General features: G+C 34.4%; 1 pseudogene; it reads right to left on the bottom strand.

The window, feature by feature from the left end:
* Window positions 1–381: 381 nt before the first annotated feature.
* LOC127666405 (uncharacterized) lies at window positions 382–517 on the bottom strand (annotated as a pseudogene).
* Window positions 518–10805: the final 10288 nt, after the last annotated feature.

The following is a 10805-nucleotide window of genomic DNA, read 5'->3' as shown; positions in this document are numbered from 1 at the left end:
AAGAATCATAACCTCAGCTAGGCAGATTATTTTGTTAGACTTGTGCTATATTCCTCTACATACAAATGTCGTTTAATTCCTGCTATCACAATGAGCTGAGTCCCAAAGTGCAGCGTCATTTAGCATGGAATGGAATGGCTCCCTACAGTATGTGATTATTTTTCAGTGATTTTTGCATGGAATGTGGCAGGCAGAAGTACATTCTTGGAGAGGTGATTAATATGTCCGTTCACTTTCAGTATCTGAAAAGTCCTGAGAATTGATTTCAGGGACAATTTTTTACTGAATTTTAAGAACAGTATTATATATTTAGAATAAAGCACAGAGTAATCTTTGCATTCTAGTTTTTGCTCTTATTTCACAGAAGTCTCCTATTCTTTTCCATACTCTACTCAAAGGATAATTGTGCATGTATGCCAGAAAAAGAAGTTATTCATTCTAAACTTACCAAATCAATGCTATATTCCTTTCTGGATATTTATTACACTTGATCTTAGCCAAAAGGCCGAGAAGCAATTGGATATTTACTATATGCACACAGTTATACTCACCTATGCTGTAGTATCTTTAAAACCCAATTTACATAGATTTAAGTGTTCTCACAGGCATATTGAAACTTGGCATACATTCAATCAACAATCTGTCCTATCTCTTTTCATAAGGGATACAATGCTCTATGAGGATAAGATTAAACCAAAGTTGAAAAAGATATTTATAAACCAGTTATGGTGATTTACAAACTTTCATAAATGAGTACACTTTAATTTTCTCAGTGAATACATGTTTTAAATTATATAACTCTTATAAGTAGTAAAATTTATAAGCATTTAATAGCATATATAGAAAAGTTTTAGAACTATATAAACATTGTGAGGAAGGTAAAGATTTACTGTGTGTCTACTTCTGACATCAATATGAGGCCTCTACAACAATCATAATTCCTGTCCAGATTGTTCATTTGATATATTTGTCCAATACTCATTGACACATGATTATCACTCTCCATATATTCAATAAGTGTATATTTTAAGTGTTTTTGCAGATAAGCGATAAAGTTATGTTCTAGTTTATTTTTCTGTTGCTATAATAAAACACAGACCAAAAGCAACTTGGAGAAGAAAAGTGTTTATTTCACTTATAGATTAAAATTCACCATCAAAGGAAACAAAGTCAGAAACCTGAGTGCAGGAACTAAAATAGAAAGCATAGCATAATTCTCCATAATTATTGGCTTGGTTCCCTTGGCATGCTCAGCTATGTTTCTTATATAGCTGAAGTCCACATCCTTAGGACTGGCACTGCCCTCTGATGCCTGCGCCCTCTTACATTTATTAGCAGTATAAATTATGTCTCACAGACATGGCCACAGGACAGTAAATGGAAGCAATTTCTAAACTGGGTTGTCTTCCTTGATATGCCTAGAATTCTGTCAAGTTGACAAAAACTAAACAATATGGATTGTTTGCCAAATGCGCAACCCTCAGTCCAAAGCAGATAAGATATAGATTGTTTGGGAGCCAAATGTGAGAGGCAATGGCCTAGAAACATAGAAAAACAAGTTTTTTTTTCCTCAAAAGCAGTGTTCTAGTGTGGTAACAGTTCCATGAAATTTTATACTCATAGAACAAAAAGAATCATAAATTAAGACACTTTTGAAATACATTCTTGGAAACATTAAGTAGGTGAGTTCCAGAAAATACTTGGAATCTTAGCTATCTGCCTGACATGCTGACAGCTTGATCGCATTCCCCCTCCCTCTTTTTGGTCCATAGCAGTTAGTGCTTTGTTTGTACATCCAAAATGATGTATGTATCAGTCACAAAAGTGTAATGTCACATACAGAGGAGAGGAATGGGTGTCCTTTAAGTGTGTTAAATTTGCTTCAGGAAAATTTGGCTCTTGACTTGCTATATTCTAAAACTTTCCAATTAACATGACTTTTCCCAAACTGTGGAAGGTTGTATCTTCTTTCTAAAAAAATGTTGACCATAATATAAACCTACCACCATGTTGTGCATTGTAAGAAAGGTTCTGTGTTCTACCCTTCTTGGTTATCACAGACAACCAGTAAAATTTTGAGTTCTAGAATTGCCTTTTCCAAAATGTCATGTAGTTGGGATTATATAATAAGTTGCCTCTTAGATTATTTCTTCACTCAACAAGTATTTCGACTTCTTCATATCTCTTCAGCAGGTCTGGCATCACTTATGGTATATTCACTATTTGAATATATTATACTTCATTTATCATTCTACATATTAATGAGTATACTCTTTGCTTCCACATTTAGGAAATAATGAGGAAATCTGATATAAGTATCAATCATTATGTCCTTTTTAAATAAATACAGAAATAGATAGTTCTTATTGTCTGCCTTATGTTTACTAGAGTATATTTGCTAGGGTATTTTGGTAATCCAGAACCTATCCTTTCCTTTCCATTCTCTTTCTATCTCCCCAGCATCACTTTTACCCTTTTGCCTAAAAATGACTTAACTTCAGATTCTTTGTGCCTGGAAATATTTCATTACATGATATATTCTCTTTATGCATTTCCATCTCAAATCATAGTGTTATAGGGTATAGAATACATTATTAGTTTTTCCTGAGAAGTACAATTGTAATTATTATAAACTTTTATTTCTTTTCTCCTCCAGATGCAGGCTTTTCCTATTTCTGGGTCCCTTGAAGACTTTGTTTTGCTTTGATTTTTCAAATACTTTACCATATCATACTATATTATGTTGTACTATACTATACCATATCATACTATACTAGGTTGTACTATACTATACTATACTATACTATACTATACCATATCATACTATACTATGTTGTACTATACTATACTATACAATATTATACTATACTATGTTACATTATATTCTACCGCATCATAGTATACCATGTTATATTATACTATACTTTATACTTTACCATGTTATACTATACTATGCTATACTATACTATACCACATCATACTATACTATGCAATACTGTACTATACCATATCACACTATACTATGTAATACTATACTATTCCATATCATACTATACTATATTATACGATACTATACTTTGTCTAAAACACATCTTTTTATTTTTTCAGTACTTTTTAATTTGTTCTTTCCAGTATTCTTTGAGCTTCCTGGATATCTTTATTTAGTTTTAAACACAAACTGTTCAAAACTCTTGGTTTCTTCATCAAATATATATTTGCAGTTTTATTTCACTTTACCTCCTCATAGAATGTTCATTCTGATAATATTAAACATTTTGTGTTTATCTCATAGTTATTGAAAAATCTGTTTCATCTCTCAAACTTTTTTTTATTTTGCTTGAATTTGGAAAGACCTATTTATTTGCTTATAGACAACTTACTGGTAAACTTACCCATTATATGCTTCAAGGGAGTTATGGTGAGGTTTGCTATGTTGAATTTTAGAAATATTCTTTCTTAGACTCATTAGTTCAATTTTTTTCATGACTGATCTGTTCTTTTGGATATTTTCTGCTTTAGAATCTTTATCATGGAGAAACACACCTTTACCACTTTTTGTACAATGGTTTCAACATTCGCATATCTGATCCTATTTCTGAGGTGAATTTGTCTTTACATTGTGTTTATGCCCTTCTAGTTTATCCATAACTTTGCTTTTGATAGAGACAGTGTATATAGTGGTAAAATGAGCTGTGATAGCCTTTAATAATATATTAATAAGGGGCAGAATCAATAACAAGGTAAATGACTATCCTACCAAGGAAGTTGGTGCTCTCTTGTAGAATATTGGTTTTATTAATAAAGTACTTTTTAAAAACAGATTCAGAAGGAAGCTGGTATACTTTTGTTAGAATTTGAGAGAGTAGAAAGAATCAGCTCTAAATCTCAACAGCTGCTGAAAGGAAGGATTTTGTGCAAACGAAAAGAAAATGTCATGCTTATTTTGAGTTGGAATCTAAAAAGATAAATAAATAAATAAGCAAGTAAATAAATAAATAAATAAAAGGTAAACCAAAGGAGAGACTTTTTTTTTAGTTTCCATTTTTTTAAAAATTTTTTTATTCGATATAATTTATTTACATTTCAAATGATTTCCCCTTTTCTAGCCCCCCACTCCCCGAAATCCCATAAGCCCCCTTCTCTTCCCCTGTCCTCCCACCCACCCCTTCCCACTTCCCCGTTCTGGTTTTGCCGAATACTGCTTCACTGAGTCTTTCCAGAACCAAGGGCCACTCCTCCGTTCTTCTTGTACCTCATTTGATGTGTGGATTATGTTTTGGGTATTCCAGTTTTCTAGGTTAATATCCACATATTAGTGAGTGCATACCATGATTCACCTTTTGAGTCTGGGTTACCTCACTTAGTATGATGTTCTCTAGCTCCATCCATTTGCCTAAGAATTTCATGAATTCATTGTTTCTAATGGCTGAATAGTACTCCATTGTGTAGATATACCACATTTTTTGCATCCACTCTTCTGTTGAGGGATACCTGGGTTCTTTCCAGCATCTGGCAATTATAAATAGGGCTGCTATGAACATAGTAGAGCATGTATCCTTATTACATGGTGGGGAATCCTCGGGGTATATGCCCAGGAGTGGTATAGCAGGATCTTCTGGAAGTGAGGTGCCCAGTTTTCGGAGGAACCGCCAGACTGATTTCCAGAGTGGTTGTACCAATTTGCAACCCCACCAGCAGTGCAGGAGTGTTCCTCTTTCTCCACACTCTCTCCAACACCTGCTGTCTCCTGAATTTTTAATCTTAGCCATTCTGACTGGTGTAACGTGAAATCTCAGGGTTGTTTTGATTTTCATTTCCCTAATGACTAATGAAGTTGAGCATTTTTTAAGATACTTCTCCGCCATCCGAGAGACTTTTAAGAAGATAATCACCTTAAATCATTAAAGGTAAAATTACTCCCCTTCTACTTAGCATGCCTTCAGGTGAATCAGCTATCAGGGCACTGGTCTCCTGGCTACATGATTGACACTCACAGGTTGCTTAACCATTAGGAAGGAGGCAATATTATATGCATTAATCTTTAAAGCAAAATGCCATATCTCTACACAAGGACTGAGGTAGATACCATTCTTTTGTGTAAGAAGAAGCTTTCTCTTTATGAACTTCAACAAAGCCCTGAACCATCATTTCCTATGGTAATTTCAGTCTTAGTTTGTGTAATTGTGATTTTTCTTTCACCATTAAGGTAAAATACAAATGTGCAGTGGGTTTCAAAGCCAACTGTGAATTAAGGATCCATCTTCAATAGTCTTGATGCTTGACAAGGCCTGATCTAGCAACCTAGACATTAAATCTTACTTTCAGTCACTCTAGGAACTTTGTAAGTCCTCTCATATTTCTCCCTTCTCAGAAAACCAATAGCTTTGAAATAAGGTATTTCTCTTCCACTACTTGAGAAGGTTTGAGTGAACTAAAATTTCCCTTCTTGAACAATTAGCATGGACTAGGCTGTGGCTGGATATTCCATTCCCTTGATTGTTTACTCTTCCTGCAGTTTCTGTTGAGGCATCATATATGACAATGACGATGTGCTGCTATGTGCTTTCCTTATCTGAACTTACTCCTGGTGGAAGCATTCACCCACTTCTGCTGTGAAAAAAAAGTCTAAGAATTCTAAAGAGGTAAAACTCACACTGTAGTATCTTCCATAGCAATGTGGTCTGGCCATCTTTCCCATTAAGACTTGTCTACATGAAACTTCCAGCCCTTTGCTAAGCAGGTAGGGTTTACTAACCTTGCACTGCTAAGCATGGCTATGTTTTATGTTGTCTCTAATGTGGAAATCAGGTTGTGAACTCTGTTCCTTTTCCTGAGAAACTCCATTTTGTAAGCAGCTTTTGATTGGATTTGAAGATGGAGGATGCTTTTGAATAGATATTTCCAAAAGTAATACTCTCTGTCCCATAGAACCCATGCAGCAAGTCTGGTACTGCCTTATTTTTCAGAATAAAAAGAGCCCTACTCTAAATATATGAGAATAAATTGAGTCTGTAAGGTACATGGGTAGATTAAAATCACATAAAAATATGAGACAATATTAGTAATTAAAATTAGAATAAATTACTGAGTTCACCTCAATAAAGTAACAAGAAAAGTAGGATTATCAGACAAATTTCTGCCATTGAAAACATTTTGCCTTTGTAAAATTCTGACATTACAAAATAATTCATATGTTTGTAATTCATACTGTGTTAATTATATTCTGAAATTACATGATCTTCTGTGTTTGCCTATTTGACTTTCCAATTTCAGTATATAATTTTTGCAGAAACCTAATTTTTCTGAAAATTTCTTCAAATTATATGACTTTTCTACTTGTTGAGAAAATGAAATCTTCCAAGTCTTTTGCATGCTGGACAGGAGACTGCTGGGAGAACATTCAATATGTTCACGCTATGTGCCTCGGAGCTATTATTACATAGTTCATTTAGGAAGGCTTCTTCTCCATGATTTCTTCTCTCTGTTTTACTGCTCAAAGAGGAGAGTTTCTGCTGTTGTTGAGACAATTATTGAATTCAATCAGTTTTGTCCTCTCATCTTAGAAGCATTGCGAATTTTTCACAAATAAAAATAGATCAAGCATAAAATATAATCAAGAAATGGGTCATTTGATTCCTCTAGCTAGTTACATTAGTGACAACAATATGAACACAGTTTTAGGGTGTTAAGAATGGTTTATAATACCTGTCACTGATAAGTAGTATTCTTTTACATATAATTTAAAAATTGTTGCTACGTAACTGGCATTAGGACTTGTAAATTTTTCTTTAAGTGTTTTCCATTTTTTCATATGCTACATAGAAACAAATCTCCAATCAGAGTTTCATACAACTGAACACTGGTTTCTGAAACAAGATGTATCAGTTTTTCTTGGCATGGTGGTTCATACCTGAGGCAGGACAACTGGAAGAAAGCTGAGATGGCCTAAAGTAGAGTTTATATCAGATCAGCCTGGGTAATATAGCAAGTCATTGCCTCAATAAAGAAAATAGTCATGTTTAGAAAGTAGAGTTTGGCACTCATGTGTCTCCTGTCACACTCATCCAACATCATGTGTTTTATGTATAGTGATTCTTATCACCACAGCTCATGCTGATTACTAAACAAGCAGTAGTGAAAACCTAAGTTTATGGACTGCATGGTCTGCATCAGGTTCCTTGGGCTTTAATTATGGCTTCTAGCTTTGTGTTTTATGATATTCCTGGGTTTGTTTATATGTCTTCTCTTGAGCTCTTTTCCTTATTGGCTTGTCTAACCTCAATGTGATAGTTTTTGTTTACATTATTACATCTTATTTTTGTTATAATGTTAAAACATGAATGAATTAAAAGCTTTTAAATGAATGAGTGAAAGTGAATTAACAACTTAATGCCACTTATACTTGGAAGAAGGAAAATAAATTTTCGTCCATAGAGTAACACTGGTTATATTGATGTATTGATGCAAGTTCTATGCAATGACTAACAAATGCGATTTTGGTATTTTAGTTGCTTTAATATAAATTTAAATGATATTGTCACATGTGACCAGGAGTCACCCAGGAATGCTAATTTGTCAATTGTATATATTTTTATCTTACTATTTAATTCCAGTGGTGTGGATCTATTGCTTCACCTTTGGTTAATCAGAAATATTGTAGCATATCAGCTTCATACTTGTCATCACTTTGAAAACTCTAGTTGTCAATCTATGTTTAATAATTGCTATAGCTCATGTGTAGACTGTTAGACCTTTATTTATTTTTGTAGAGATAAAATCTTCTAAACTAGAGGTTATTCACAGATTTGCACTACCATCTTGAAAATAGTCTCAGAGCAGGCATCCATCCCAATCAGTGATTCCAAAAATGTGTTCAGTGAGAGAGCAAATACACAGATAAAGGTTTTGTTATCAAATTAGTGTAAGAAATTCAGGTGTGAATTGCATCAAATAAGTTTCTTTATTGCAAGATTTCTCAGAGAGTTTAAATGATATTGTTTGGGGAATTTTTAAGCAGCATATAAGTTGTACTGATGTCATTTTCTCCATGCAACTTATTTGGTTACAAATTACCAAGGGACACTCTTCTAGAGAACTATTTTGCTAAAGATAACAAAGATATTGACTGGCTTGTGAAGTGAAAAAATTCTCATTGCCAACTTAAGCTTCATGTTACTAAGGGAGCTGATGAGTTTCCTCATTATAACAATGCTAGTTTATTTTCAACTGTTTTCCTCACTAGAATTCCTCCAATATTCAGATTCTAGGTTTTAAATTAGGTCTATAGAGTGACAATGAACAAACTGTAATCATCACTATTATTTTCAAGAACCATGAAGGAGGTGAAACTTCACCCACCCTAAACATTATTAAGATAGCCTGTCACAATGCCATTCATATACATAGAAAAGGATCTTATGAGATAGAAACAGAGGTTGTACAAGAATAACACAGTATGCATTATTAATTTCATGTTCACATCATTCCTTCTGACCAAAATCCCTACAGTAATCATGCAGAGGAATCAAGTAGTTGTTATCTCACAGGGAGGCCTTGAGCATAGAGGACCCTCCATTTTTGATACAGTTGTTGGCTTATCTGGTTAATATATGCCCTGTAAGGAAGTATTAACTTTATGATGCTACTCTAAAACAAATCTGCCCTCATTCCAGGAAGGCAAACTATTTCTCTTTTCTAAGGCTACTTTTCACACTCATAACTTCGAACAAAGTATTGAACAAAACCAAAACTATTATCAGTACTTATAAAGATTTATAGATTTTTGAGAGAGCTATGTAGTATTTTTCTCCTTCCTGATACACTAGCTATATAACATCTCCATTGTAGAGAGCCTTATTGGGGTGCCATGCCACCTGTCAGGAGCTTGACATTGACCAAGGTGAAGTTCCTCTCCAAGCCTTTGAGCTGGAACTCCTGTGTGAGCCATAATCCCCTCCACCTAGGGTGGAACCTTCAGACCAAGCCCATTGTTCTTCCAGGACCTGTAGTTTCTAGAGAGATACTAGCCATCTGCTGACCAACTAAACCAGTTCTGCTGAGAGTTTCTAGCCTTTGGGGGAAGGGTCCCACCCCCACATATCCCCACCCCCACCTATATATTTGGAGTCCTTCATTAAACCTTGGGACTTTGAACAGGAACTGTTGTCTTGGTCTCGCTTTCTTTCACCGCTTTCCCATACATCCCCAGCTTCCCTTCCAGGTAACCTATTCAATATAATTGCGAGCAGTTACACTCCATGGTTCAGTAGAAAGAAAAAAAAATTCAGATAGTGCATATTTAAAAGAATCTTTAATATGTTAAACTGATCTAAGCATAAAGAATAGAGCTCAACTTAAAAATGAATAAATATACAATAAACAAAATAGGAAGGGTTTTAAATTTATTCCTTGAACATTTTAATAGGTGTTCAAAGGTTTTTATCATGTATCCCCTTATTTCGAATTACAACACTCACAATACATCACCTTTCCAACTTATTTTCTCTTCTTTATTTACACACACACACACACACACACACACTACTCTAACAAATTACTGTTATTAATACGTACATGAGTTTTGGTTTTCTACTTATTCACGGGCTACATACAAGACGCCACACATAGACACTTTATCTAGCTATATTTATGAAAAATTCTGTTTATGTTTTACAACGTATATTTTGTCATCATTTTTAAAACCCTGAATGCTCTACTGTGTGGGTCATCTAGTCTGTTATTTTGATCTATATTTCTGGTTTTGTTTGTTTTATTCTTTGTTCTTCTGTTTTCTTTAGTTTCACTAATTGCATGATGTTTTATTACCATTTCTCTGCTGTACAGTTTGTAATCAGCATTGTTCTTTGTTTATAAAGAATTTCTGTGTTTCCATATGAAGTTTAAGATAGGTATTTCTATTTCTCAGAAAAATACACTAATTTGGTCCCAATTACATTGAATCTATACATAGCTGTTCATAGAATGGTTATTTTACAACTTATATTTTACTTATCTCTAAGCATTGGAGTCCATTACATCTTTTGTATCTTTCTTAACTTCTTTCTTCAACATTCAATTTCTTTTTATTCTGGAAGTTATTGATTTATTTGGGAACCATAACAACACAAATCATGTGTGTGTGTGTGTGTGTGTGTGTGTGCATGTGTGTGTGTGTGTGTGTGTGTGTTTAGGTTATCAGAACTATAAATGACTTCAGTGTTCATTTTTGTCTCTATAAGGTTTTTTTTATTATTATTCAATATAATTTATTTACATTTCAAATGATTTCCCCTCTTCTAGACCCCCCACTCCCCGAAAGTCCCGCAAGCCCCCTTCTCTTCCCCTGTCCTCCCACCCACCCCTTCCCACTTCCCCGTTCTGGTTTTGCTGAATACTGTTTCACTGAGTCTTTCCAGAACCAGGGGCCACTCCTCCTTTCTTCTTGTACCTCATTTGATGTGTGGATTATGTTTTGGGTATACCAGTTTTCTAGGTTAATATCCACTTATTAGTGAGTGCATACCATGATTCACCTTTTGAGTCTGGGTTACCTCACTTAGTATGATATTCTCTAGCTCCATCCATTTGCCTAAGAATTTCATGAATTCATTGTTTCTAATGGCTGAATAGTACTCCATTGTGTAGATATACCACATTTTTTGCATCCACTCTTCTGTTGAGGGATACCTGGGTTCTTTCCAGCATCTGGCAATTACAAATAGGGCTGCTATGAACATAGTAGAACATGTATCCTTATTACATGGTGGGGAGTCTTCTGGGTATATGCCCAGGAGTGGTATAGCAGG

This window comes from Apodemus sylvaticus, chromosome 15, assembly GCF_947179515.1.
Source record: "Apodemus sylvaticus chromosome 15, mApoSyl1.1, whole genome shotgun sequence".
Lineage (NCBI taxonomy): Eukaryota > Metazoa > Chordata > Mammalia > Rodentia > Muridae > Apodemus > Apodemus sylvaticus.
This window is presented reverse-complemented; position numbering and strand designations above follow the sequence as displayed.